Raw genomic sequence first — 23,438 nt, forward strand, 5'->3', positions numbered from 1 at the left:
GCTGGAGAACCTGTGCCAGCCTTCCCCAGGAGTATCTGTGTGTTTATATATAAACCAAATCTCAAAGTGTTTGTGTGTCAGCCACTTGGGCAGGGACACAAAGCACTGGCTGGACAGAGAGGGTACTGGAAGTTTTGGCTTGACTACTCGGCTGAGATATGAACCCTATAGCTGTGCCAGTGGGGAGTCTTATTGGGGATCTGGAGAGAAAGGGTGAAACTAGCCCCAGGCTGACTGTGATCTCTGTGTGCTCTTAAGGGAAATTGTACTTTACTGTGTGTGTACTTGTTAACTTTTCCCAATGTGCATGCCCCTCACTGGTGCTAGTAATGAAGACTGAGGCTCCTTGATTACTGAGTCAGTGCATGGGCGTCACACAGGTACCTATATTTCTTCTTCTTGGAATGAAATTAGTCTTTCTTATGGCAATATTGATATAGCCTTGGAGGAATTACTCCTTGAGGGAAGAATTAATGAAGAAATCCGTAGATTTTTAATGGTGAAAAAAATATTCCAACATTTTTGGAATTCCTAAAATTCATAAAGGTATTCATAATTTAAAATATAGACTCATTGTGTCAGCTAGTGGCTTGAAAACATATCCTTTAGCCACTTTTATTGATATAAAACTGAAACCCTTATTTAACAATAAACCCACCTCTTTAAAGATTCATGGGATTTCTTTGAGTAGGTTAACTCCTTCAGTATGGTCAGTGAACATTGTTTTTTTTAATGATAGATTTGCTTGACTTATTCATCTTGATTCCTAGAGATGAAGCATTGGAACTTTTTCATGAAAGCCTGATTGGTTGTCCCTTCCTTAATTTTCAAGATATACAGTTAATTGTCGAGTTGATGTCCATGGTTTTAGACAATAACTTCATCTATTTTGAAGAGGAATTTTTAAAAGAGTCAAGTGGGTAGCAATGAGAGAAGTTTGTGCTCCAATTTACTCAAATTTAGTGCTACTTGCATGGGAGAAAGTCCACGTTTAATTTGACATATTTTACATTTTGCAAACTATATATGAGATACCTGGGTGATATCTTTATTGTATGGGAAGTCATGGATGGTACTGTAAAGGAATTTGTGGATTACTTAAATGATGCAACTACTTTTTTCAAATTCACATGGAATTGAAATAATTGTTGTATGAATTACTTAGATACCTGTATTATGGTAGATGGTAAGGGGTTTAGTTCCAAAATTTACCGAAAATCAACTTTCAGTAATTCCTGTTTGCTTTACAACAGTTCTCACCCTATGAGTTAGAAAAAAGGCTTAATTAAAGGGCAATTTATTTGTGTGGCCCGGATGATTTCCAGTAAAAGTGTTGAGTGTGATGAATTTAAGAAATTTAAAAAATATTTCTCGAAAGGGGTTACCATCTTAAACTTGTAAGAGTTATTAGTGATCTAGTTATAAAAGAATGGGGAAATAAATGTAAACCAATGCTCAGGGTTGGGTTAGAGGAAAAGGTGGTCAAAGACATAGGCAAAATTGAACCCCCTCTTGTTTGTTCTGGTTTTTGTTTTAAATTTCCTTCTGGCTGAGGGTTTCACATTTTATTTCTGCATTTTTTCCTTCTGGATGTGCATGAACTCCTTTATCCTATAGAGAATGTTCTCTTTTGGAACAATTCAGTTCTGGGTAGTTGCGTCCATACATCCCTTTTATGGCCTATGTTCAGGGAGCCTAGGGGTGATGTACAGTGCATACAAGATCATTAGGCTTTTGTATACTGGCTGAGCATCAGGCTGCCCTGGGCAGGAGATTCCTTCTGCTTTGGATGTTGCAACAGTGAAGAGAAAGTCTTCTGCTGTTATGGCAAGATTTTACACAACTGTACCATCTCTCTGTTTCATTTCTTCAATCGTTTCTATTTCCTCTCTCTTTCTCTATAACACAGTCTTTCTAGTATATTCTAAAATAATGGATTTTTGTTCATACTTACACTTTTTACCTTCCTCCTCTTGAAATATTTTACTACAAACATTTTGTTTATAACACAAAATAAATGTAAGTTATATAATAAAGGAATGGGTTAAACAACTTTAACCCTCGTTCAACCTCTTTTTTATACAACAAGCCCCTGTTTGTCATGTCTGTATTCAAAAAGTAAGTATATACTCTCACATAGTTCAGTTTTCACAGCATGACTTTTGATTACAGACTTTATTACAGATGTACACAAGACAAGGGATCACACTGTTGGTCTTAATGGAACATATCATTCACACATTACTATAAATGACATTCCTTTGTATTAAAGGAAGATTGTATACTATACAGTTTATATGCATGCAACATATAAAACATTGTATATGTCCATCCATCCACAACCCCTTTTATTTAGACTATTAAATATACTTCAAAGCATATATATATATATATATATATATATATATATATATATATATATATATATATATATACACACACACACACACACATATATATATATATATATATATATGTATGTATATATATATATATATATATATATATGTATGTATATATATATATATGTGTGTGTGTGTGTGTGTATGTAAATATGGATTCCCTATGGTAGACTGAAAGCTCAGAAGATCGACAATCACATCACCGATGCCAGACGACCGATGGAGCAGATAACCGACAACTTGTAATCCCGACAGCGAAAACACCGACATGGGAAATGTGTGAGCGTGACCCGGTAAGTGTGCGATAGTGAGGGATTTAGGGTTAGGGTGCAGGTAAGGTGAGTGTGCGATAGTGAGGGACTTAGGGTTAGGGTGCGGGTAAGGTAAGTGTGCGATAGTGAGGGATTTAGGATTAGGGTGCGAGTAAGGTGTGTGTACGATAGTGCGGGATTTAGGGTTAGGGTGCGTGTAAGGTAAGTGTGCGATAGTGAGGGACTTAGGGTTAGGGTGCGGGTAAGGTAAGTGTGCAATAGTGACGGACCTTAGGGTTTGGGTTAAGGTTAGTGCATAGATAGTTGTGTGTAAGGTGTAGTGTAGGTTTTTAGGTTGTTGGTGTGCTTGTGTTGTGTGGAACAGCAAACTTTTTGTTTTGTTAACTGTCGGGATTGTGGTTTGTCGGACATGTGAACTTTCGTGTTTTTGCTGTTTCGTTCTTGTGGTGTTGGTGTTGTGTCATGTCGGTTTAGTGTAGTAGACCTGTATATATATATATATATATATATATATATATAATAAGAGGTGTTTCAGATAATTGGCAATTTTGAATGCACATGTCTTGTTTCATTGTTTTAATTGACAATTTCAGACCAATAATGCCAAACCCCCCTAATTATGAATATGCATATTTCAACCTTACTAATAAATGAATCATAATAGCACAAGCAGATTGTTTAAGCATTAGAAACACAGGCCTATTATAACCAGCTGATGTCCATTATCATAAGGGTCACTGCAAAAATATCCCAAGCAGCAAACTAAAACAATGAGTGAGAAGATCACTGAAAAACCATTCAGTAAAAACAAAATGAAAACTCCAGCAAAGCTAAAACTTCCACTGAGTGACATCCCAAACCTCTTGTATCAGAGGCACATGGGATATATGCAAATGATCCTTATGAACATCAGGTGTTTCAGCTAATTCACAATTCTGAATGCCCATGACTTGTTTCATCATTTTAATGGACAATTTCAGGCCAATAAAGCCAAACCCCACTAGCTGTGGATATGCATATTTCAGCCTTGTTATAACCTCGCCAGCACAGCACAAGCAGAGTTTTTGACTAAGCATTAGAAGCACAGGGCTGTTATACCCAGCTGATGTCCAGTATCCTTAGAGTCACTGCAAAAATATCCCAAACAACAGACTACAACAATAAGTAAGAATGTCACTGAAAAAACAATCAGTAAAAGAAAAATGAAAACTCAAACAAAGCTAAAACTGTGACCTCCCAAACCTCTTGTATCAGAGGCATATAGGATATATACAAATGATTCTTATGAACATCAGGTGTTTTAGCTGATTGGCAATTTTGAATGCTCATGACTAGTTTCATCATTTAATGGACAATTTCAGGCAAATAAAGCCAAACACCAATAGCTATGGATATTCATATTTCAGCCTCATGACCTCACCAACACAGCGCAAGCAAAGTGCTAGACGAAGCATTGAACACACAGGTCTGTTATTCCCAGATGATGTCCATTATCATTAGGGTCACTGCAAAAATATCCCAAACAACAAACTAAAACAATGAGTGAGAAGGACACTTAAAAAAAGCAAGCATTAAGAGCAAAATAAAAACTCCAGCAAAGCTAAAACTTCCACTGAGTGACCTTTCAATTCTCTTGTATCAGAGGCACATGGGATATATGAAAATGATCCTTATGAACAACAAGTGTTTCAGCTAACTAGCAATTTTGAATGCACGTCTTTTTTCGTAGTTTTAATTGACAATTTCAGACCAATAATGCCAAACCCCCCTAATTGTGAAAATGCATATTTTAACCTTATTAATGAATGCGTCATAATAGCACAAGCAGAGTGTTTAACTAAGCATTAGAAACACAGACCTTTTATAACCAGCTGATGTCCATTATCATAAGGGTCACTGCAAAAATATCCCAAGCAGCAAACTAAAACAATGAGTGAGAAGATCACTGAAAAACCAATCAGTAAAAACAAAATGAAAATTCCAGCAAAGGTAAAACATCCAGTGAGTGACGTCCCAAACCTCTTGTATCAGAGGCACATGGGATATATGCAAATGATCCTTATGATGATCAGGTGTTTCAGCTAATTCACAATTCTGAATACCCATGACTTGTTTTGTCATTTTAATGGACAATTTGTGGCCGCTAAAAGCAAACCCCACAATCTGTGGATACACACTTCAGCTTTGTTATGACTCCACAGCACAAACGGAATGCTTGACTAAGCATACAACACACAGGGCTATTATACCCAGCTGATGTCCATTATCATTAGGGTCACTGCAAAATTATCCCAAACAATAAAGTAAAACTATGAGTGAGAAGGTCACGTAAAAAACAATCAGTAAAAACAAAACGAAAACTCCAGTAACGCTAGAACGTCCACTGAGTGACCTCCCAAAACTCTTGTATCAGAGGGACATGGGATATATGCAAATGATCCTTATGAACATCAGGTGTTTCAGCTAATTGACAATTCTGAATTACCATGACTTCTTTCATAATTTTAATGGACAATTTCAGGCCAATAAAGCCAAACCCCACTAGCTGTAAATATGCATATTTCAGCCTTATTACATCCTCATCAGCACAGCACAAGCAAATTGTTTGACTAAGAATTAGAGAAACAGGGCTGTTATACCCAGCTGATGTCCATTATTATTAGTGTCACTGCAAAAATATCCCAAACAACAAACTAAAACAATGACTGAGAAGGTCAGTGAAAAAACAATTAGTAAAAACAAAATGAAAACACAAGCAAAGCTAGAAATTCCAGAGTGAACCTTATAACCTCTTATATCAGAGGCACCTGGGATATATGTAAACGATCCTTATGAACATGAGGTGTTTCAGCTAATTGGCAATTCTGAATTGCCATGACTTGTTTCATCATTTTAATGAACAATTTCAGGCCAATAAAGCCAAGCCACACTAGCTGTGGATATGCACATTTCATCCTTGTTATAAAGTTGCCAGCACAGCACAAGCAGAGTTTTTGATGAAGCATTAGAAGCACAGGGCTGTTATACCCAGCTGATGTCCATTATCCTTAGAGTCACTGCAAAACTATCCCAAATAACAGACTACAACAATGAGTAAGAATGTCACTGAAAAACCAATCAGTAAAAGAAAAATGAAAGCTCAAACAAAGCTAAAACTTCCACTGAGTGAGCTCCCAAACCTGTTGTAGCAGAGGCACATAGGATATATGCAAATGATCTTTATGAACATCAGGTGTTTCAGCTAATTGGCAATTCTGAATGCTCATGACTAGTTTCATCATTTAATGGACAATTTCAGGCAAATTAAAACAAACACCAGTAGCTGTGGATATTCATACTTCAGCCTTATGACCTCGCCAACACAGCACAAGCAGAGTGTTAGATAAAGCATTAGACACACAGGTCTGTTATACCCAGCTGATGTCCATTATCATTAGGGTCACTGCAAAAATATCCCAAACAACAAACTAAAACAATGAGTGAGAAGGACACTTAAAATGCAAGCATTAAGAGCAAAACAAAAACTCCAGCAAAGCTAAAACTTCCACTGAGTGACCTTTCAATCCTCTTGTATCAGAAGCACATGGGATATATGCAAATGATCCTTATAAACAAGAGGTGTTTCAGCTAATTGGCAATTTTGAATGCACATGTCTTGTTTCATTGTTTCAATGGACAATTTCAGATCAATAATGCCAAACCCCCCTAATTGTGAATATGCATACTTCAACCTTACTAATCAATGCATCATAATAGCACAAACAATTTGTTTAAGCATTAGAAACACAGGCCTTTTATAACCAGCTGATGTCCATTATCATAAGGGTCACTGCAAAAATATCCCAAGCAGCAAACTAAAAAATGAGTGAGAAGATCACTGAAAAACCAATCAGTAAAAACAAAATGAAAACTCCAGCAAAGCTAAAACTTCCACTGAGTGATGTCCAAAACCTTTTGTATCAGAGGCACATGGGATATATGCAAATGATCCTTATGAACATCAGGTGTTTCACCTAAATCACAATTCTGAACGCCCATGGATTGTTTTGTCATTTTAATGGACAATTTCAGGCCGATAAAACCAAACCCCACTACCTGTGGATATGCATAATTCGGCTTTGTTATGCCCTCGTCAGCACAGCATAAGCAGAATGTTTGACTAAGCATTAGAAACATAAGGCTGTTATACCCAGCTGATGTCCATTATCATTAGGTGCACTGCAAAACCAACCCAAACAACAAACTAAAACAATAACAAGTGAGAAGCTCACTGAAAAACCAATCAGTAAAAACAAAACAAAAACTCCAGCAAAGCTAGAACTTGCAGTGATTGACCCCCCTTCCAACCTCTTATATCAGAGGCACATGGGATATATACAAATGTTTCTTATGAACATCAGGTGTATCAGCTAACTAGCAATTCTGAATACCCATGACTTGTTTTGTCATTTTAATGGACAATTTTAGGCCAATAAAACCAAACCCGACTAGCTGTGGATATGCATATTTCAGCTATGTTATGCCCGCATCAAAACTAAGCATTAGGAACACAAGGCTGTTATACCCAGCTGATGTCCTTTATCATTAGGGTCACTGCAAAAATATCCCAAACAACAAACTAAAACAATGAAGGAGAAAAATCAGTAAGAATAAAATGAAAACTAGCAAATCTTAAAACTTCCACTGAGTGATCTGTCAATCCTCTTGTATCAGAGGCACATGGGATATATGCAAATAATCCTTATGAAGATCAAGCATTTCAGCTAATCAGCAATTCTGAATTTCCTTGACTTGTTTTGTTGTTTTAATAGACAATTTCAGACTAATATATCAAAACCCCACTAGCAGTGGATATGCATATTTCAGCTTTGTTATGATCTCATCATCACAACACAAACAGAATGCTTGACTAAGCATTAGAAACACAGGGCTGTTATACCCAGCTGATGTCCATTATCATTAGGGTCACTGCAAAAATTATCCCAAACAACAAACTAAAACAATGAGTGAAAAGGTCACGGAAACAAAACAATCAGTAAAAAGAAAATGAAAACTCCAGCAAAGCTAGAACTTCCACTTAGTGACCTCCCAAACCTCTTGTATTAGAGGCACATGGGATATATGCAAACGAGCCTCATGAACATCCAGTGTTTCCACTAATTAGCAATTTTAAATGCCAATGACTTGTTTCATTATTTCAATGAACAATTTCAGGCCAATAAAGCCAAACAACACTAGCTGTCGATATGCATATTTTGGCATTTTAACCTCGTCAACAGAGTGTTTAACTAAGCATTAGACACACAGGGCTGTTATACCCAGCTGATGTCCATTATCATTAGGGTCCCTGCAAAAATATCCCAAACAACAAACTAAAACAATGAGGGAGAAGATCACTGAAAAACCAATCAGTAAAAACAAAATGAAAACTCCAGCAAAGCTAAAACATCCACTGAGTGACGTCCCAAACCTCTTGTATCAGAGGCACATGGGATATATGCAAATGATCCTTATGATGATCAGGTGTTTCAGCTAATTCACAATTCTGAATACCCATGACTTGCTTTGTCATTTTAATGGACAATTTCTGGCCGCTAAAACCAAACCCCACAATCTGTGGATACGCATTTCAGCTTTGTTATGACTCCACAGCACAAACAGAATGCTTGACTAAGCATACAACACACAGGGCTATTATACCCAGCTGATGTCCATTATCATTAGGGTCACTGCAAAATTATCCCAAACAACAAAGTAAAACTACGAGTGAGAAGGTCACGTAAAAAACAATCAGTAAAAACAAAACGAAAACTCCAGTAAAGCTAGAACATCCACTTCGTGACCTCCCAAAACTCTTGTATCAGAGGGACATGGGATATAAGCAAATGATTGTTATGAACATCAGGTGTTTCAGCTAATTGACAACTCTGAATGCCCATGACTTCTTTCATAATTTTAATGGACAATTTCAGGCCAATAAAGCCAAACCCCACTAGCTGTAAATATGCATATTTCAGCCTTATTACATCCTCATCAACACAGCACAAGCAAAGTGTTTGACTAAGAATTAGAGAAACAGGGCTGTTATACCCAGCTGATGTCCATTATTATTAGGGTCACTGCAAAAGTATCACAAACAACAAACTAAAACAATGAGTGAGAAGGTCACTGAAAAAACAATCAGTAAAAACAAAATGAAAACTCAAGCAAAGCTAGAAATTCCAGAGTGAACCTTATAACCTCTTATATCAGAGGCACATGGAATATGTGTAAACAATCTTTATGAACATGAGGTGTTTCAGCTAATTGGCAATTCTGAATTGCCATGACTTGTTTCATCATTTTAATGAACAATTTCAGGCCAATAAAGCCAAACCTCACTAGCTGTGGATATGCACATTTCAGCCTTGTTATAACGTTGCCAGCACAGCACAAGCAGAGTTTTTGACTAAGCATTAGAAGCACAGGGCTGTTATACCCAGCTGATGTCCATTATCCTTAGAGTCACTGCAAAACTATCCCAAATAACAGACTACAACAAGTAATAAAGTCACTGAAAAACCAATCAGTAAAAGAAAAATGAAAACTCAAACAAAGCTAAACCTTCCACTGAGTGACCTCCCAAACCTGTTGTACCAGAGGCACATGGGATATATGCAAATGATCTTTATGAACATCAGGTGTTTCAGCTAATTGGCAAATCTGAATGCTCATGACTAGTTTCATCATTTAATGGACAATTTCAGGTAAATAAAACCAAACCCAGTAGCTGTGGATATTCATACTTCAGCCTTATGACCTCACCAACACAACACAAGCAGGGTGTTAGATAAAGCATTAGACACACAGGTCTGTTATACCCAGCTGATGTCCATTATCATTAGGGTCACTGCAAAAATATCCCAAACAACAAACTAAAACAATGAGTGAGAAGGACACTTAAAAAGCAAGCATTAAGAGCAAAACAAAAACTCCAGCAAAGCTAAAACTTCCACTGAGTGACCTTTCAATCCTCTTGTATCAGAAGCACATGGGATATATGCAAATGATCCTTATGAACAAGAGGTGTTTCAGCTAATTGGCAATTTTGAATGCACATGTCTTGTTTCATTGTTTCAATGGACAATTTCAGACCAATAATGCCAAACCCCCCTAATTGTGAATATACATACTTCAACCTTACTAATCAATGCATCATAATAGCACAAACAGATTGTTTAAGCATTAGAAACACAGGCCTTTCATAACCAGCTGATCTCCATTATCATAAGGTCACTGCAAAAATATCACAAGCAGCAAACTAAAAAATGAGTGAGAAGATCACTGAAAAACCAATCAGTAAAAACAAAATGAAAACTCCAGCAAAGCTAAAACTTCCACTGAGTGATGTCCAAAACCTTTTGTATCAGAGGCACATGGGATATATGCAAATGATCCTTATGAACATCAGGTGTTTCACCTAAATCACAATTCTGAACGCCCATGGCTTGTTTTGTCATTTTAATGGACAATTTCAGGCCAATAAAACCAAACCCCACTACCTGTGGATATGCATAATTCGGCTTTGTTATGCCCTCGTCAGCACAGCACAAGCAGAATGTTTGACTAAGCATTAGAAACATAAGGCTGTTATGCCCAGCTGATGTCCATTATCATTAGGTGCACTGCAAAACCAGCCCAAACAACAAACTAAAACAATAACGAGTGAGAAGCTCACTGAAAAACCAATCAGTAAAAACAAAACAAAAACTCCAGCAAAGCTAGAACTTGCAGTGATTGACCCCCCTTCCAACCTCTTATATCAGAGGCACATGGGATATATACAAATGTTTCTTATGAACATCAGGTGTATCAGGTAACTAGCAATTCTGAATACCCATGACTTGTTTTGTCATTTTAATGGACAATTTTAGGCCAATAAAACCAAACCCGACTAGCTGTGGATATACATATTTCAGCTATGTTATGCCCTCATCAGGACTAAGCATTAGGAACACAAGGCTGTTATACCCAGCTGATGTCCTTTATCATTAGGGTCACTGCAAAAATATTCCAAACAACAAACTAAAACAATGAGGGAGAAAAATCAGTAAGAACAAAATGAAAACTAGCAAATCTTAAAACTTCCACTGAGTGATCTGTCAATCCTCTTGTATCAGAGGCACATGGGATATATGCAAATAATCCTTATGAAGATCAAGCATTTCAGTAATCAGCAATTCTGAATGCCCTTGACTTGTTTTAATAGACAATTTCAGACTAATATATCAAAACCCCACTAGCAGTGGATATGCATATTTCAGCTTTGTTATGATCTCATCAGCACAACACAAACAGAGTGCTTGACTAAGCATTAGAAACACAGGGCTGTTATACCCAGCTGATGTCCATTATCATTAGGGTCACTGCAAAAATTATCCCAAACAACAAACTAAAACAATGAGTGAAAAGGTCACGGAAAAAAACAGTCAGTAAAAAGAAAATGAAAACTCCAGCAAAGCTAGAAGTTCCACTGAGTGACCTCCCAAACCTCTTGTATTAGAGACACATGGGATATATGCAAATGAGCCTCATGAACATCCAGTGTTTCCACTAATTAGCAATTTTGAATGCCCATGACTTGTTTCATCATTTCAATGAACAATTTCAGGCCAATAAAGCCAAACAACACTAGCTGTGGATATGCATATTTTGGCCTTTTAACCTCATCAACAGAGCATAAACAGAGTGTTTAACTAAGCATTAGACACACAGGGCTGTTATACCCAGCTGATGTCCATTATCATTAGGGTCCCTGCAAAAATATCCCAAACAACAAACTAAAACAATGAGGGAGAAGAACACTGAAAAAACAAGCAGTAAGAACAAAATGAAAACTCCAGCAAAGCTAAAACTTCCACTGAGTGGCCTTTCAATCCCCTTGTATAAGGGTCACATGGGATATATGCAAATGATCCTTATGAACATCAGGTGTTTCAGCTAATTGGCAATTTTGAATGCCCATGACTTGTTTCATCATTTTAATAGACAATTTCAGTCCAATAAAGCCAAACCCCACTAGCTGTGGATATGCATATTTTGGCCTTGTTTTGACCGCATCAGCAGAGCACAAGCAGAGTGTTTGAGTAAGCATTAGAAACATAGAGCTGTTATACCCAGCTGGTGTCCATTATCATTAAGGTCACTGCAAAAATCGGGAGGTCACTCAGTGGAAGTTATAGCTTTGTTGATTTTCATTTTGTTTTTACTGATTGGTTTTTCAGTGATCTTTTCACTCGTTGTTTAAGTTTGTTGTTTGGGATATTTTTGCAGTGACTCTAATGATAATGGACATCAGCTGGGTATAACAGCTCTGTGTTTCTGATGCTTAGTCATACACTCTGCTTGTGCTGTGCTGATGAGGTCATAACAAGGCTGATATATGCATATCTATAGCTAAAGGGGTTTGGCTTTTTTGGCCTGAAATTGTCCATTAAAACCACCAAACACATCATGGGCATTCAGAATTGTGAATTAGCTGAAATACCTGATGTTCATAAGGATCATTTGCATATATTTCATGTGCCTCTGATACAAGAGGTTTGTGGGTCACTCAGTGGAAGTTCTAGCTTTGCTGGATTTTTCTTTTTGTTTTTACTGATTGGGTTTTCAGTGACCTTCTCACTCATTGTTTTAGTTTGTTGTTTGGGAAATTTTTGCAATGACTCTAATGATAATGGACATCAGCTGGGTATAACAGCCCTGTGTTTCTAATGTTTATTCAAGTGCTTTGCTTGTGTTGTGCTGATGAGGTCATAACAAGGTTGAAATTTGCAGCTAGTGGGGTTTGGCTTTATTGGCCTGAAATAAGTTGCCCATTAAAATGAGGAAACAAGTCATGGGGATTCAGAATTGCCAATTAGCTGAAACACCTGATGTTCATAAGGATAATTTATATATATCCCATGTGCCTCTGATACAAGAGGTTTGGGAGGTCACTCAGTGGAAGTTCTAGCATTGCGGGAGTTTTTATTTTGCATTTACTGATTGGTTTTTCAGTGACCTTCTCACTCATTGTTTCAATTATAAGACTGCAAAATTTGAAAATGTAACACCGTTTTGAATGCTGTCTCGCACAGAGTTTTACAGGAAGTATATCTTCTCAGAGATCCCTTTGGACTTGAGATATATATAATTTGTGAGTTAAAATGTATTAAACAACCTATTTACTAAGGCTCAGCCTGATAAATGATTACAGAAGTACATTGCATACTAATAAGAATATGTTTTCCTTGAAGTATTTGACTGCAAACCTTTATGTGTTCCCCAGGGGACACATGTTCGCTTTACCTGTATATTTACTGAATGACCCTGTACATTTATAGGAAACATATCATCCCAGTAAGTGAGACATCATCTTCTGCTATACATACGTGTAAGGCCAAACAAAAAGGATGGACCTTGCAGAGACTGTCTAAGAATATGTGTGCCAGATATGCCATAAGTACCTGTATACAAATGTGCCTCAGTCAGTATGTTGCTGTCCAGGTATGTTACCAGTCATTCCATACCTGAGATCTTACTCATTACCGTCAGTACAGAATATATAGCTCTTCTTCTTTGTTTTCACAGGTGTTGTGATGTCCACAGGACTTGGTGATAGATATAGGCTGGAAAACTACTGCCCTGATGAGAATGAAATTCTGTTGTAGGCAATAAGGATGCATAGGCAACACCAGTTGGGGAAAGACAATGCTGACCAACTTCTACATGTGCAGGTAGAGCAGTCACTGATCCAGGATATCAGTGCTGTAAGTGGACATAATACCACAATAATACCACAATGCAGCCCTATAGTTGACATGTTAGAAGCACGATCGATCATGCCAAGAGGAAGGCATGAAAGATACCATCTTAAATGTTTGCCACAGGGTGTGGCCCACTGGACATTAGAGCTGGTTTGGCTTAACCCCATGTGTCTCTGTGGGCAATAAATACACCAGATTAGTATGAAATTTATCAGATGTCTTTATAGCAGTATAGCCACATTGTATCACTGCTTTGTTGCTGTTACAAGAGCATCAGTAATAAAGCAACGGAGGATATGTGAGTTATGTTTGTGTTGCACATGTAATATTGCATGAACACCCTTGCCATGTATGCTACACAGTCACACAGGTACCATATGTAATCCTTTTCAGTATGGTCTTTCAGTGTTGTGTAGTCATAGAATGGAATGGCCATACATTTATATTAGATTGTTGTTTTTGGATTCATGTCCCTTCATTCTATCTAGACTCTTCTTAGGTACATTTTATCTTTGTAGATAGTTTCACCTACTGAATAAGCATCAGAGTGGACATCATAACTGACCTTCATTTAACATCTCTGGTTGCAAAATATTCCTGGGGCACAGTGACCAGTGCAACATCCTTGAAGGCAACTGTCAGATGTCCTACTTCCTTGCAGTACCCAGGGTCCAATGAACCATCATGGGCTGGTAGGAGGACCCAATCATCTTTGACCTCTCTTTGGGTTCTGTACTATAATTGTCAAGTCAATATGCAACAAGGCAGGTAGCATTTCTGATTTGTTGCATGATGCTGATCTTGCTTTTATAACCAAGACCTGGTTGGATGAAAATTTCAGCCCTCATCTAGCTGATACAGTTCCTCCAGGAGACTCAGTCATATATTGTCCCAGGAGGGGTAGGATCATGAGTGAGTTTGCAGTTTTCAGTTTTCAGTAACAAAAAACTTAGACTAACTAGGGTGGACACTAGAGAGAGAGAGAGACACGTTCCTTTGAACATGTCCTTGTTGCAGGTGCAAACTGTAGGTTTTTCTTTGTCCACTGTCCAACAGGTAGTGCAAGAGCATTCCTTCAAGATTTCACCGATTTCTTTATTAACTCAGTCTCAGGTTACCAGCAATTTGTAGTGCTGGATGACTTTAATGACTGGATTAATGATGCTACAGTGTCTCTTTGGTATGACTACAATTGTATCATGATAAGATTTTGGTTTGCAATAGATTAGTATGAAATATAACTTTGTCATACATTGGATATGAGCCAGTGTGATGGTTAGATCATTTACTGGTCCAGTTTTGGTTAGTTTTGCCATATTATAGCCCCCCCCCCCACATCTTGAACTGATGGCTGGTCGCAATATCAATCATTTCAGCTCTGACTTTTTTTTCTAATGTGCTACTTCAGTTGCTATTGGAGAGTGGGGCTGATTCAACTGATGCCCTAGTGAGAAATTATAATAAATCTTGTCACTACTAAGAGGTGTGAATCTTGGTTCAACTACTATCTCCATATCGGGAGTAGAGCTGAGCACAGGTTGGAGCTGATGACAAGCTGGATTATGGACTGACAAGACTGAGTTTGAAGAATACCATGTCATTTGTCAAGCAGAACTCTCTGGCATAAGTCAGAATTTATGTCTAGGCAAACTTCTTCAGCAGCGAATCAACCAGATGCACTCTATTTGTTTGATGAATAAACTATGTGGTCTAGCGTGTCTGGTCACCAGAAGAGCTTATTCTAGTTCACAGTGTGAGTCTGCTACTTGATTTTTTTTTTGTGAGAAAGTCATGTCCATCAGGTCTGCTCTTTCTCTAGCTGACCAGAAGGGTAGCACAGGATGTTCATCTTTCAAATTAACCATATTTTGGCTGGTGTTACAATATTCCTGATACCAATGAGTTCACTATTGCTTTCTCTCATTAGTGACTGACAACATGTGGACTGGACTCCATGCCCTTCTAGGCTGGTAATGTGTACTGGCTTAAGTAATTTATCAGATTTTGGTTACTTCATTGAGGGATGGGAACTTTCCTTCAGCCCTGAAAAAGGGTCTGGACATCTCAAGTATCAAGAAACCCCTCTTAGATGTGAACAATTTAACCAACTACCACTTGATCTGCAATATCCCCTTTTGGAGAGGGTGACTGAGAAAAGTTGTTTATAAACAACTAGAGACCTACCTTAGTCCTCCTGGATCTCTCTCTCTCTGCAGCACTTGACACGGTGAATAATGGCATCTTAACAGTACATCTGTATTCCTATTATGGCATCTCTGCTACGGTTCTTTACTGTTTTAATTCTTACTTGTCTAATCATATAGGTGTGGTCCATTCAGAATTCAGTACTTAATATCTGCACCTTGATGGTGGAATACCACAGGGTTCTGTTTTGGACATTTTATTGTTCACATTATATATGCTTCTCTTAGCAGATCTACTAAGGGATAGGGGATTAACTACCACAGTTAAACTAATGATACTCAGAATCTACTTCTTCCTTTTGCAGAAGAGACAGTTTTTATTTACTGCCTGACTGAAGGCCTTGAAGCCACACATACTTATATAACTGAAAACTGATTAAATTAAACACCAAAATGATAGATTCCTTGGCTGCTCATCCAACTCTGAGAGATTATTATGCCATAAGATTACGGATGTGGTAAAAAGCTTGAATTTGCCAGTAAGGTGCAGAATCATGGCATTCTTATTCTTCACTTGCATTTGACATTTTGGGATGAGGTGTCAGATGTAGTAAAATCATCCTTTTTCTGTTTGAGAAACATCTCCAGGACTAAGGCCATAAACAGATCTCCTGATTGTGGTTCTTGCCTTGGTCTTCTCTATATTGGATTACTGTAATGCTCTTTATCTGTGACTAGCTAACAAAGAACTTGATCGTTTAAAGATGGTACAGAACACTGCAGCTGGGCTACTCACTGGTATGTCATATTGCCAAAATATTACTCCTGTTCTTTGCAGCCTTCTTTGGCTTCCTATTTGTAGCAGAATAATCTGCTAGATTCTAGTTTAAAGTTTTTAGTTTAGTTTATTTGTCCTTTTTGACTTGGGTTCTTACTACTTGAAGGTACTCATTGTGCCCCACTACCCGGTACAGGTTTTGTGCTCAGCTCCTGAGGGGCTGCTGGCAGTTGTGTGGGTTAACAATGACACTTCAGATTTTAGAATCAAAAGATAAGTTCCCCTGATTTATAGAGGTAGATGTCTAGACTAATATCTTATGTTTAAACTATACAGTTGAAAAACAAGAGAAAATGATAAAAGCATGAAAAACGTTACCAGTTGTTTTATTCTATTGACACCTGCTTTTGGCTTGGAATGGGCAAATAGGGATTGCATGGATTTAATCATATGTTTTGAATGAAATATACGAGGTAAAGTGTAATCAGCTTTTCAAGGGACATTCGCAAGCAACTCAGGGAAAAATGAATGAAGTCTGAAACTGTGAGAAGTGAATAGTTATACATGTAGGTACCTCCCCAGCAGCCTAAGTACTTTAACACTTTAAAGATAATAGTAGACAATTTTGTTTATTTAATTAAGGGCAGCCAGTGCAAATTTTCTTAAGGCTAAAATGTTACTGGAGGCATGCAAGTTGTTTTTCAAATACGGGGATGGGAACAGAGCCAGGGAATAGATGGCAATCTGTGTAAGCAGGAACCCTGGCTGTAACATGTGCTTTAGCATAGTTAACAGAAAAGGTAATGTCTGTGGGCGCAGCAATTGATTTAGGGCAACTGCTCATATTTAGAGGAGTACATTTCTTTTTTTTTTTTTTGGAAAATGTTTATAGTTTTGTGTGTTTCCTTCGAGTTAAAGTGATTTTCAATGTATTTAGATTTTTGTTTCTTAAGTGTTTTTTGTTGAAGGAAAAAGTCTGTGAAAATATGACATGGGCTCAGACAGAGATGAGAAGAAGCAACTACGTACAAGATCATTCTGTCCGTCATTTGTGTGTGCATGTAAGCTGCAAGATGGAAAAATATATTCAAAAGAACTGTTATGTATAATATGTAGGAGTAATAGCTTTTCATCAGAATGGTTGCTCTATCAATTGAAAAACAATATATATATATATATATAAAATTCAATACTATTTGCTTTGTTTGTCTGTACTAGTAAGGCTGCTAACACTGAAAAAAGCAAGTTAAATGTAAAATATTGCTGTGATCTTGAACTATTAAGAAGTGTGGGATACAAATAGCAATGCTACAAGGGAGACATTTCGATAGTAATGAGCATGTTGATTTGCTACAGAAAGTATTTCAAAGTGGACATTCAGTAGAATATTACGGAGAAAGGAGAAGGAAATAATAATACTTGATGGTAAGACAGGCTCCAATAGAGATGGAAAAGGGAGGAAAAAAGACAAAAATGGTAAATTTGTGGTAGCAAGTGGTTATTGTCAGGGAAGGAGGATTACACTGACATGTATTTATATTCTGCCTAACACTACTACATAGGAACATTTTGGGAGAAATAATAAGCTTTCAGCAGAGACTATTATTTTTGGATGAGAAATGGTTTCTGGTTTGCAATAGTTAGCATGTATTCAGGGATCTAGAGGGAAAATATTTTTAATTGACTATTCTACCTAAATTTTTTCATTTTTCAATGATATAGGCAAAAGTTATTTATAGTACTGCCAAAAAATCCACCAAAAATACAGTATATTTATTAAGTGCTTTTATTCTCACATAAAAAGAACTTCATCAAAACAGGTGTGGGATTATAATGAGCCATGTAAATGCTTGTAAAACCCTATCACATGACCGCAGTTACTCTCCTCTTTAAAATCTGACAGACATCATTAAAAGCGTAATATTACATGCTGTGTAAGCTGTCTTCTTTGTCTTCTCATAATTCGCACACTATGGCCCCAATTCCAAATAACTTGCTGTGAGTGTAAGTGGTCACTTACACTGACACTTAACACTCCCAGCAAGTCTTTTGGACTCTGGCCCTTAGTGTAAGCCTGTTTATAAATAGGCCTTACACCGAAGTAAGTCAATTATATTGAGAGCAAGTCTTTCAGAATCAGTGCAGACTTACACTGAGAGCAACTCTTTTGGATATATATATATGTATGTATATAAAATTGTAAACACACTGTATTTCTTGCTATGTGACCTATGTAATAGCTTCCTTCACACAAATATGGACACTGGAATCTATGATGTTTAATTTTTTACTGTAATTTTGTTACTGGGTTTTTTTTTTTTGTATCTTTGCACTTTTTGAAATCTTTGTAACTGTTTTGTATTCTCATTATTGAATGTGGAGCTTTTTCCTCAGACCTCTGCTGAAAAAGGGATTTATCCCATTTAGACTTTCCTCGTCGACAAAGATAGATAGAGAGATAGATAGATTGATAGATAGATAGATAGAGAGAGAGATAGATCGATAGACAGAAAGAGAAATAACAAAAGAGGGTACATTTCTGAAGCTGTATATGAGAATGTTTGGTATGAAATATGTGATTTCAGCAGCAGTATCTCCAAAGGGATTTACATATAATTTAAACTTGGCTAGACTAGATAGAAAATGATTTTCAAAGGAGCATGCATATTTAATTTAAAGCTTTGAGACACATCCAATAACTATATCAGATCATGTTTCCATAAAAATTAGGATATAGATGCAGGGTAATGCTGCAGATGTGAGACATTAGTGCTTTTCTACTTATCTGTTAAAAAGAGAGAGACATTTAAAGAATGGGCAATAGATATAATTCAAGCGTTATTAGAGAAGATAGCAATTACTTCCAGAGAGATAACTAGTGAGAGATATGAAATAAGAATGGAGATTAAAACATGACTGAAATAGAAAGAAAGAAAAAAAAGGAAGGAAGAAAGAATGGAAGAAATAAAGATATATGGGAAAGAAGCCATGGGAGTTCTTTAGAGGGGTCAACCAAATGTTAAAGCTTTGCAGAAGAAGGGGAATCTTACAGATCAGGAACAGGAGAAACTGCAGAGTGCTAAAGGGAAATGGAATATTTGGAAAAAATGCATGAGTTTAGAAAGGTTGTTGCCAAGCCAATATTTGTGATAACAGCTGCAGAGTGCACCAAGATTTAGCACAAGGTCTTATGCAACATAAATAGGAAAACAAACTTTGGGAATCAATGATAAGGAAACTAACCAAATATCCTACAGTGGTGTGAGAGATAGTTCAACAACTTTTGAAAACATGTATAAAGCAATGGAACAGGGAAACTAAGATAAGACATAAATGGAAGTATTTATGGAAGACATATTTAAGCAAATCTTAGAGAAGGATGAGACTGAACAATTAATAGCTAAGTTAGGAAGAGCTGAAGTAAAATGAGTGATACGTAATTAATCAACAGGGAAGTCTCTAACAACAGAGGGTATTCCTCTGGAAATCCGGACTATAGGAGGGAAGAAAATGTTAAAGATCATGAAGGGTTTGTTAAACAATATTTTAAAGGGGGGGTGGGGGTGGGAGGGTGGAGGAGTACCAATATTATGGAAGAAAGCTGTGGTGACTGTATCACCCAAAGAGGGTAAAGACCCTTCAGATCTTTCTTCATATACATGTATTTTAATCTTAAACCACGATTATAAAGTGTTTGTGGATATACTAGGCAATGGTAAAGATGTTACCAAATTTGATAGCTATAGATTAGTGTTATTTTGTGGAGGAGAGGCAAACATTTGCCAATATTAATAGAACAGTTATGGTCCAGGAGGAAGCTGAGTGTAAGAAAACACATCTATTGTTGGTGGATCATAATGCAAAAAAAGCATTCTGTAGACTCATCTGGGGTTTTATAAAGAGGGTAATGGTATAATTTGTATTTCCTTATACAATAATAGGGTTGATTTGTGCCCTTTGTCTATCCTTCTTATTATAGTGGTGGTAGCGGGATTCATCTCTGATGACCTGTGTTTGAACACAGTAACTAGGCAGGGATGCCCTCTTTCCCCTTTGCTATTTACTTTATACTTAGTGCTATTGACAAACCAAATAAGGAGTTCACAAATAACTGATTTTGTTAATCAAGAAAAGTTAGCCTTATCTGCAGATGATATTATTTTGTACTTGATAAATCTAGACAAGGATGTTTCTGTATGTCAGGATATAAAATAAATGCTGACATAACAATAGTAATAGTGGTAAACTATGTATCCATGCATCAGTTTGCTCAGCAGTACCCATACTTTATGGTAACATGATATGATATAATATTTAGGTGTATACATTAAAAAGGAATTTGATATAACTATGGATATGTGGGGAAGAGACAAAACAAAATATAATACAAAAATTGAGAAAGTGGAAACTTTTGAATATGGGTATGTATAGTAAGTTACAAGCAGTGAAAATGTTTTTAGTCCTTTTAGTCTTATATACAGGTCAGGCATACTTTTATCAAAAAGAAGAGAAGTTGTAAATAACAATTAACAAAAAGTTGAATACATTTATTTTGGGGGAGGGGCTATAGTTAAATGGGATGAGTTGATTCTTCTCCTAGAACATGGTAGTTTAGGGTTTCCTGATATGAATGGGTATTAAAGACATGGTTAATGTTCATATACATATTTAAAACAGAATGTTATATATAAAAATGGAGAAGGATGGTGGTGAAATGGGGGAGAGAGTTCATGAGCTAATGAGATACTAAGATTTTGGATGCAAGTCCTTGAGGAAAACAACAATTGTACAGAGTATTATATTCATGGAATAGCAAAATGTATTCAATTAACTAAAATTACATGATAATGGTGACAGGAAAAATTACCTGTAGGGATGTCTTGAAGTAGGGGCAGAGAAAAATAGGCAAGAGGGGCTGCAATATGCAACAGGAAATGTGCAGAGAGAGATAAAGGTATTTAGAGCAACTAAGAGAGTGAGACAAGGCTATGTAGAAGTTTGGGTTGCAGGTTAGAGACTGCCTTTCCTAACAGGAATTGATAACATGGTATAGGAAAACAGAAAGGGATACAGGAGTGCTAAATGAAATCCCAGCTCTGGTAGAATTTTCAATTGTGCCCATTATAGAGAATGCTTTTAAAAAATGATATTTAGTAGGACATATAAAATATTGCATGATAACTTTAAGAATCAATTAGAGAAGGTGGAGAATAATGGGAAAAGAGAATGTAAAGGCAATTTACAAAGGATCTATCGGAAGACATCTGTAAGGCTTCCAAGCATGCATCAAAGTCCCGAAGGTCTAGGATTTTTGGGGTTTATATTACCAGACTGAAACTTTAGTTACTCGAATACCTAAAGATCGATCTGGTAATATCGAAATTCAGAAAACCGTGAATGGCCAATTTCATGCAGGGAAAAATTCCCTTGGCCATATGAAAAAAAACTTTTAAACCCAAATCACCACACCTCCCCTAACTAAATATACCAACTGTGAGATCGCTCTACATTGGACCAAAGGGCATAATCCGCATAATGGCAGATGTAATGAGGAAGAGTGGTAAATGGGAACATTTTTAGTGAATGCATATTTTAAAAATTCCCTACAGTATACTTGGACAGAAATGTTTGGGGAGCAAATAGTAGTAACTAAAGAAATGATTCTTTTGAGGTTAGATATAGGATTTGAGTTAGGTAAGGCCTTACTAAGTTAAATGCTATTGGCTGCTCAAAAAGCAATTACTGGAAAATGGAAATCAAAGTAATTCAGTCAAAAAGGGTTTGTGTCTAAAATAAACATTTACTCAGACTCTGCCAATTGTGCCATAATGTAGTGTGTTCAAAATGTAATTCCAGGGAGGATGGAGGCCCAATTAATTTATGTGTAATTTCTATCTCCAGTCATTCTATGCCTCCCCCCCCCAAAAAAAAAAAAATAACAAATAATCAACGTCAGGCCATCCTGTCAAAGAAATGATGGTACATAAAATAACATGGGCTAAATACATATGAGAAACATGAATTTTTAATATGTAATATTGTAAAAATGAAAATGCCTGCATTTTAATGGAACCATTTCATTCCTATAGTTTTTATGCACATTTAGAGATATGCCTCATGCTGGATGTGTTATCATTTACAAAACAATGCTCAAAACCAGATACTATGCAAATAAGAAATGAGAGAAAAGAAAAATGATAGTGTACCTGTCGTTTTAGTTGTGGCTCTCTCTAGGATCTTCTCACACCTGAAAAAGGTTTGGAGGAATCTGATAAACACCCAAGTGTGCCATCATCATGGGATCTTTGGTATCAACACATTCATAATGTCATTCAAACTTCTTTCAAAGCACCCTTTAATTAGAGCTTTGATAGTGGGCACTATTAGTGCTGTTGTGGCTGTATGTGAAAAGTTCTTTACATCTCAACTGAACAGATTGCAGCTCAAGAGTTATCTGTTTACTAAACACTACACAACTGAGTAATCTGTTTCAGTTAAAACAAGCAGGTATCTATACCTGTCAGTTTCTTCTTTGAGAAAACGGGATGAACAACTGAAGGATTAGGGCCAAAGGTAAGGTGTTGGAAGCTAGTGCTTGCAAATTATGACTAGGTATGCAAATAGTATCTCTGTAGATGCTACAACCATTTCAGTACAGTATAAAGTAACACATACCAGAAGAGAGGCACACTTATTATACAGTTTTATCACACAAAAAGAGGTAGTCTTACAGAACGCTAAAGCATTAGCATAGCTTCTCATCATTCTGTATATGTTAATCTTTAAACCCAGAATTGATCTCAGTGTGGTTTGTCATAAACAATGAAAAATATATGGAGAAACCTCCCCCGGGATTCATGAAGCTCGGCGCAAGGCCGGCATAAGGCTTGCGCCGGCCGTGCGGCATATTTATGGAGTAGTCGTGCCATATGCATATTAATGAAGGCACACAGCCGCCACAGCCACATGCATAGGAAACGTGCGTGAGTGCATGGGGCGTAACAAAGTTGCGCATGGAGGCGTGTCAATGTCGGCTGTCGATGAGCAACCTAAAC

This window comes from Protopterus annectens, chromosome 3.part0 (genome assembly GCF_019279795.1).
Source record: "Protopterus annectens isolate FY-2018-M chromosome 3.part0, PAN1.0, whole genome shotgun sequence".
Taxonomy (NCBI): Eukaryota; Metazoa; Chordata; order Ceratodontiformes; family Protopteridae; genus Protopterus; species Protopterus annectens.